Source organism: Piliocolobus tephrosceles, chromosome 1 (assembly GCF_002776525.5).
Source record: "Piliocolobus tephrosceles isolate RC106 chromosome 1, ASM277652v3, whole genome shotgun sequence".
In the NCBI taxonomy this organism is placed as follows: domain Eukaryota; kingdom Metazoa; phylum Chordata; class Mammalia; order Primates; family Cercopithecidae; genus Piliocolobus; species Piliocolobus tephrosceles.
Window position 1 is genome coordinate 194,291,459 of NC_045434.1, and position 7,822 is coordinate 194,299,280.

The following is a 7,822-nucleotide window of genomic DNA, read 5'->3' on the forward strand; positions in this document are numbered from 1 at the left end:
GCCACAGAGCGAGACTCCGTCTCAAAAAAAAAATAAAAATAAAAAAATAAAAATAAAAATTCCTTCATAGGCAGGGTGCAGTGGCTCATGCCTGTAATCCCAGCACTTTCGTAGGCCAAGGTGGGTGGATCTCTTGAGATCAGGGGTTCAAGACCAGCCTGGCCAACATGGTGAAACCCCGTCTCTACTAAAAATATAAAATTAGGCCGGGCGCGGTGGCTCAAGCCTGTAATCCCAGCACTTTGGGAGGCCGAGACGGGCGGATCACGAGGTCAGGAGATCGAGACCATCCTGGCTAACATGGTGAAACCCCGTCTCTACTAAAAAATACAAAAAAACTAGCCGGGCGAGGTGGTGGCCGCCTGTAGTCCCAGCTACTCGGAAGGCTGAGGCTGGAGAATGGTGTAAACCCGGGAAGCAGAGCTTGCAGTGAGCTGAGATTGCGCCACTGCACTCCAGCCTGGGTGACAGAGCGAGACTCCGTCTCAAAATATATATATATATATATAAAATTATATAAAATTAGTGGAGCATGGTGGCGCACACCTGTAATCCCAGCTACTTGGGAAGCTGAAGCTCGAGAATTGCTTGAACCCAGGAGGCAGAAGCTGCAGTGAGAGGAGATCGTGCCACTGCACTCCAGCCTTGGCGACAGAACGAGACCCTGTCTCAAAAACAAACAAACAGACCTCCTCCTTAAGTGAGTGCTTTTCAGTTTATTAAATGCTTTCAACCTATTATTTCAACTGATTCTTTAAAAAAAAGTATGTATTTATTTTTTAATTTACCACAACATTTCAGTCAACTCAGCTGATTCTTAACCACTGATCAGGTCAAAGATTCTCCCCATTTTAGAGATGGGGAAACTAACATTTTCCTTCAGGGAAAGAAGTGACTTGCTTACATCTTAAAGCCACAAATTAAGACAGTGCCTGGACTAGTACCTGGGCCTGCAGTGCTCCTTCCCTTGGAAGGCAGTGGAAGGGTGGGTGGAAAGAGCACTTTCTGGAGAGTCTAGAACTGCTAATTTGCTTGGGACATGTCTGGGCAATGTTAATATTGCTAGACCTCAGCTTTCACAGCTAAAAACTTACCAGTTTGCCTGTGTCTCAGGATTGTGGTTAGGATTGCCTAGAACAGTCTTGGCTCATACATTATTTTAAAAAACACGTATATACGCCAGACACAGTGGTTCACGCCTGTAATCCCAGCACTTTGGGAGGCTGAGATGGGTGGATCATGAGATCAGGAGATCGAGACCATCCTGGCTAACAAGGTGAAACCCTGTCTCTACTAAAAATACAAAAAATTAGCCAGGCCTGGTGGTGGGCGCCTGTAGTCCCAGCTACTTGGGAGGCTGAGGCAGGAGAATGGCGTGAACCCGGGAGGCGGAGCTTGCAGTGATCTGAGATCGTGCCACTGCACTCCAGCCTGGGCGACAGAGCGAGACTCCATCTCAAAAAATATATATACACACACATATATATATGTATTTCTATTTATATATGTATATGCATATTTAGATATTTAGACATGTTCTCACGCCATCACTCAGGCTGGAGTGCAGTGGTATAATCACAGCTCACTGCAGCCTCGACCTCCCAGGCTCAAGTGAGCCTCCCACCTCAGCCCCCCAAGTAGCTGGGACTACAGGTGCGTGCCTCCACACCCAGCTAATTTTTCTGTGTTTTATAGAGTCTGGGTCTCATTATGTTACCTAGGCTGGTCTTGAACCCCTGGGCTCAAGTGATCCTCCCACCTCAGCCTTCCAAAGTGCTGGGATTATGAGTGTGAGTCACCCCACTCTGCCACCAAAATATTTAATGACTCCTTGAACCTAAAATAAAAGTTGGAAAGAAAAAAAATGTAATGAAAACAACAAACATTTATTGAGCACTTATGCTAGCATATGGTAGACACTGGGATACGACGGCAAACATGGAGACAGGCAAGAAACAATAAAGATTATGAAACGTGTTAAAGAGAGAAGAAATGGGAAGGGGCAGGGTGAGGTTGAGAAACGGGTCAGGTTCGAACTCTCTGATGAGACGTTGTTAAAGGTGAAAACTGCAGGTTTACAAAGAGCTTGTCTGGAGAAGAGCATTCCAGGTTATGGGAATTCTATATTATCTTTTATCTCACAACTCCCATTTCATAGATGAGGAAACTGTGGCTTTGAATCTAAGAAAACGGCATTGACTCTGTCTTCTGCTGAAAGAACTTAACTAAGCAGGTACTTTATAATCATTTTCTCTTTCTCTTTTTAAAGCCCGGCCTATGGAATCCAACATTTTCTCATTTGATCCTGACAACAATTTTTTTTTTTTAAGGCAGAGTCTTACTCTGTTGCCCAGCGTGAAGTGCAATGGGGCCATCTCAGCTCACTGCTACCTCTACCTCCCAAGTTCAAACTATTCTTCCACCTCAGACTCCCAAGTAGCTGGGACTACAGGTGCCTGCCACCAAGTCCAGCTAATTTTTGTATTTTTAATAGAGAAAGGGTTTCACTGTGTTGGCCAGGCTGGTCTCAAACTCCTGACCTCAAGTGATCCACCTGCCTTAGCCTCCCAAAGTGCTGGTATTACAGGCATGAGCCACTGCGCCCAGCAATAATTTTTTTTATGTAGATGGTAATGTTCCCATTTTATAGATGAGGAAATTAAAGGAAGTTACCAAGAGCCATAAGGGTACTTGGTTTTGTTTATTTAAACTCTGCCTCATTCCAGATGGATTTGTGCTCAGATTTGAGCCTCATTTGTCTGGTTCCAAAGTCCAAGCTCTTTCCCTGACACTAGACTGATGCTGAGTGTCTGAGAGGTGGCCATTTAACAGACAACCAGGAAGGGAGAGACAGCCAGAGCAGAGGCCAGGTCCACAGCATCAGGAGGCTATTATTTCTTGAGCACTGCCACCTGGGCCCAGCACTAGCCCAAGTATCCTGGTGGATACAAGCATGTGTTCCACACTTATTTCTCCAACCCCTGCCACATGTCAGGCCCTGTGCTAGGCTCTGGAGATAAATGCAGTAGAGAACATACCAGACAAAAATCCCTGCCTTCGTGGGGCCCCCAATCGAATGGGAGATGACGGAGCCACACGAATGATTATAATTTTAGGGAAAAAAAAAAATGCCTTGGCCGGGCGCAGTGGCTCAAGCCTGTAATCCCAGCACTTTGGGAGGCCGAGACGGGCGGATCACGAGGTCAGGAGATCGAGACCATCCTGGCTAACACGGTGAAACCCCGTCTCTACTAAAAAAATACAAAAAACTAGCCGGGCGAGGTGGCGGGCGCCTGTAGTCTCAGCTACTCAGGAGGCTGAGGCAGGAGAATGACGTAAACCCGGGAGGCAGAGCTTGCAGTGAGCTGAGATCCGGCCACTGCACTCCAGTCTGGGTGACAGAGCGAGACTCCGTCTCAAAAAAAAAAAAAAAAAATAAAAGCCTCAGAAAATAGAAGCACTTTGTAAGGGTTAAAGAAGGAAGATGGATCCTCTGGGTGGTGTTTGGGATCCACTTTAAAAAGGAAATAATAGGCTGAGCACGGTGGCTCACACCTGTAATTCCAGCACTGTGGGAGGCCGAGGTGGGTGGATCGCTTGAGCTCAGGAGTTCAAGACCAGCTTGGGCAACATGGTGAAACCTGGTCTCTACTAAAAAATACAAAAATTAGCCGGGGGTGGTGGTGCATGTCTGTCATCCCAGCTACTCAGGAGGATGAGGCACAAGAATCGCTTGAACCCAGGAGGCAGAGGTGGTGGTGAGCCAAGATCATGCCATTGCACTCCAGTGTGGGCAACAAGAGCAAAACTCCGTCTCAAAAAAAAAAAAAAAACCCAAAAGAAAAGAAAAGTCGGGGGTGATGGCTCATGCCTATAATCCCAGCACTTTGGGAGGCCGAGTTGGGCGGATCACGTGAGGTCAGAAGTTTCAAGACCAGCCTGGCCAACATGGCGAAAACCCATCTCTACTAAGAGATACAAAAATTAGCTGGGCATGGTGGTGGGTATCTGTAATCCTGGCTACTTGGGAAGCTGAGGCAGGAGAATTGCTTGAATCTGGGACGGGGAGGTAGCTGAGATAGCTCGACTGCACTCCAGCCTGGGCAACAAAGCAAGACTCCATCTGGGAAAAAAAAAATGGAGCTAATAGTGGGCTCTACTGTCTAGTGCTGCAGTGAAAATTAAATAAGATCCTGCTGGGCTGTGTGTGGTGCCTCACGCCTGTAATTCCAGCACTTTGGGAGGAGAAGGCAGGAGGACTGCTTGAGCACAGGAGTTCAAGATTGGCCTGGGCAACATAGCAAGACCCACGTCTCTACAAAAAATAAAATAAAAAATTAAAAAAAAAAAATTAAAAAAAAAATTAAAAAAAAATAAAAATAAAAAATTAGCCAGGCATGATGGTTTGCATCTGTAGTCCCAGCTCCTAGCGGCTAAGGCAAGAGGATAGCTTGAGCCCAGGAGATCGAGGCTACAGTGAGCTGTGATGGTGCCACTGAGAGAGACCCTGTCTCAAAAAAAAACAAAAACAAAAACGAAAAACATGCCCGTGATGTACTTCATGGGATACTTGGCACAAAGAAGGTCCTAAATAAGCCTTACTACTTTCTCCACTCTTTCTTCTAATAAATATAATCTATTTTGTAATAAACAGCAAAATTTCCTTTGAAGACTTCCCATTGCCCATAGGATAAAGTCCAAAATTCCTGACGTGCCCTGTGAGGTCCTGCTAGATCGGCCCTGGGGCTTTCTTCTCCAGCCTCAGTCTTTCTTATGTTCTCCCAGCTCCCTCTGTCCCTACAAGGCTGCCTTCTCCTCCCTGCTTCAAATCTTCTCCCATACTGTTTCCTCTGCTAGAAGTCAGCTTTGCTCCATGCTCTTTTTTTTTTTTTTTTTTTCGAGATGAAGTCTTGCTCTGTCGCCCAGGCTGGAGTGCAGTGGCCGGATCTCAGCTCACTGCAAGCTCCGCCTCCTGGGTTTACGCCATTCTCCTGCCTCAGCCTCCCGAGTAGCTGGGACTACAGGCGCCCGCCACCTCGCCCGGCTAGTTTTTTGTATTTTTTAGTAGAGATGGGGTTTCACCGTGTTAGCCAGGATGGTCTCGATCTCCTGACCTCGTGATCCGCCCGTCTCGGCCTCCCAAAGTGCTGGAATTGCAGGCTTGAGCCACCGCGCCCGGCCGGCTCCATGCTCTTTTCTCCTCTCCCATCCTTGGCCGATCCTTTCTTATCCTTCAAGTCCAGGGTAGGCTGTACTCTCTCACGGCTCCCTGTGCTCGCTCTTTCCCCAGGGCTTATCACAAGAATTTGTGTGATGAGCTGGACGTGGTGGCTCACGCCTGTAATCCCAGCACTCTGGGAGGCCAAGGCAGGCAAATCACTTGAGGTCAGGATCAGCCAGGCCAAAAACCTCGCCTCTACTAAAAATACAAAAAGCTAGCTGGACATGGTGGCATGTGTCTGTAATCCCAGGTACTTAGGAGGCTGAAGTGGGAGGATCGCTTGAACCCAGGAGGCAGAGGTTGCAGTGAGAAGAGTGCCACTGCCCTCAAGCCTAGGTGACTTCATCTCAAAAACAAACAAACAAACAAACAAAACACCAAAGAATTTGTGTGCTGTTCATTTTTCCCACTGGGGTTGAAAGGCCCATGAGGACCACAACTGTGTCTCATTCACTGCTGTCCTGCCAGCATGAGCAGGGGCTGGGACACAGTAAAGCACTTGATAATGTTGGCATGAACAAAGAAAAGAGCTTCCTGCCGGGCGCAGTGGCTCACGCCTGTAATTCCAGGACTTTGGGAGGCCGAGGTGGGTGGACCACGAAGTCAGGCATTTGAGACCAGCCTGGCCAACATGGTGAAACCCTGTCTCTACTAAAAATACAAAAATTAGCTGAGCGTGGTGGCACACGCCTGTAATCCCAACTACTCAGGAGGCTGAAGCAGGAGAATTGCTTGAACCTGGGAGGCGGAGGTTGCAGTGAGCCGAGATCTCGCCACTGCACTCCAGTCTGGGTGTCAGAGCGAGACTCTGTCTCAAAAAAGAAAAAAGAAAAGAGGTTCCTTCTTGAAAATGTGAGTTTGGAAACTCAGAAATGGGACAGAGCTCAAGGTTCCCCACCACCACTCCAAATAGAATCCAACTATGAGGTCAGAGGTGATTTGGACATGGGAGGAAGGAATTTCTGCCGCCATCACCAGCTGAGACGTGGTTTTTCTCAGGACCAGGCGCATTGCACAGAGGTAGACTTGAGAGAGGATGTTGCACTCGGGCAATACTTAACCTCCCCAGAGAGGGGAATTGACTTGTCCAAGGTCTCCAGCCATTGGAGTGAGAACCTATTCTGGCCATTACAGCTGTTGCCTCTAGCCTCAGGAAGGGAAAGTCAAGGCCGGAAGTTGTAGGACTGTGGCACAGGGTGGTGACAGACTCTGAAGAGGATCTGAAGGTTCAGGCTTGTGAGACCTCAGGCGGGTCATTTCCCCACTCTGGTCTTTATTTTCACCATCTGTAATGAGGGTGTTTTAGTTCAAGCACTCTTTTAAGGAGACTGAGAAGGAGATTTGCCTACAGAGGGTTTACTGGGGAATCATACTACATGACAGTTAGAAGCATAACTGGGCAGAAGTTGGGCTGCAATGCCACTGCAACAGAGGGCTCATCTGATCCTAAGGGGGACAATAAAGCTGGGATAATCTTTCAGAGTTGTTTCAAATGGAGGCTGAGGGGCCAGGCCTTTGTACTCTTCTCTCCCATGAACCAGTCATTGGAGGCAGACTGCTGGAAGGAGGCATAACCATGAGCTTGGTGGCTCCTTTCCACTCAGGATAGTGCCCAGAGAGAGACTCAGCTGAAATTCTTCAGCAACTTGATGGAGTGGGGGATGTGGGAAAATGAGTGCCATAGTCTGGGTAGCACACGACAGCATCCACTAAAGAGGAATGTGAATGAGCAGTTTTTGAACTCTGTTCCATGGAGCCCTGAGGTTTCAAGAAGGTGCTTCAGTGGGTGGGAAATTGCTTTTCTTGGATGTGTTGGAGCTTCTGCAAAAGTCCAACATATCTCCTTGGAAGAAAAGGCTCTCCTGCTAGGTGGTGAATATCCTCACAGCACCTCATATTTTCCCTTTGAGGTGCCAATCAAAATTGTAATTTAAATAATTTGTCCAGGCGTGGTGGTTCACGCCTGTAATCCCAGCACCTTGGGAGGCTGAAGTGGGTGGATCACCTGAGGTCGGGAGTTCAAGACCAACCTAGCCAACATAGTAAAACCCCATCTCTACTAAAAATATAAAAATTAGCCAGGCATGGTAGCGCATGTCTGTAATCCCAGCTACTTGGGAGGCTGAAGCAGAAGAATCGTTTGAACCCGGGAGGCGGCGGCTGCAATGAGCCAAGATCACACCACTGCACTCCAGCCTGGGTGACAGAGTGAGACTCCATCTCAAAACATTTAAAAAATAAAATAAAAAATAATTAATTGTGTAACAGTCTAAGGTCTGTCTCTTCCACTTGACAGTAAATCCCAAGAAAGCAGGAACCGTGTCTGTCTCCACTGCTAAGTCTCCAGGACATGTGACACATTAGAACCACAATATCAGTTCAAAGAACTCATACCAAGGAAGCTGTTAAAGATGCAGATTGCTGAGCTCTGCCTCCAATCACTGGTTCTCTAAGGAGATTCTAAGGCACAAAACAGTCTGTGAACTACTTCTCTAATCCACCTGCTGTAGGGCACTGGTGAATGCAACCTGCTGGAGGAGACTCGGCTTTGTGTGTGTGTGTGTGTGTGTGTGTGTGTGTGTGTGTGTGTGTGTGTGTGTG

At 47.5% G+C, this 7,822-nt stretch overlaps 1 long non-coding RNA gene across 1 annotated transcript in view; it reads left to right on the plus strand.

Annotated features, from left to right (window-relative positions):
- LOC116418509 overlaps positions 1-7,822 on the plus strand; it is a 30,505-nt gene that overhangs the window by 19,458 nt on the left and 3,225 nt on the right. The window contains exon 2 of the long non-coding RNA XR_004228565.1: positions 2,159-2,233. This is a non-coding gene — a long non-coding RNA (uncharacterized LOC116418509). The remainder of the gene's footprint in view (positions 1-2,158; positions 2,234-7,822) is intronic.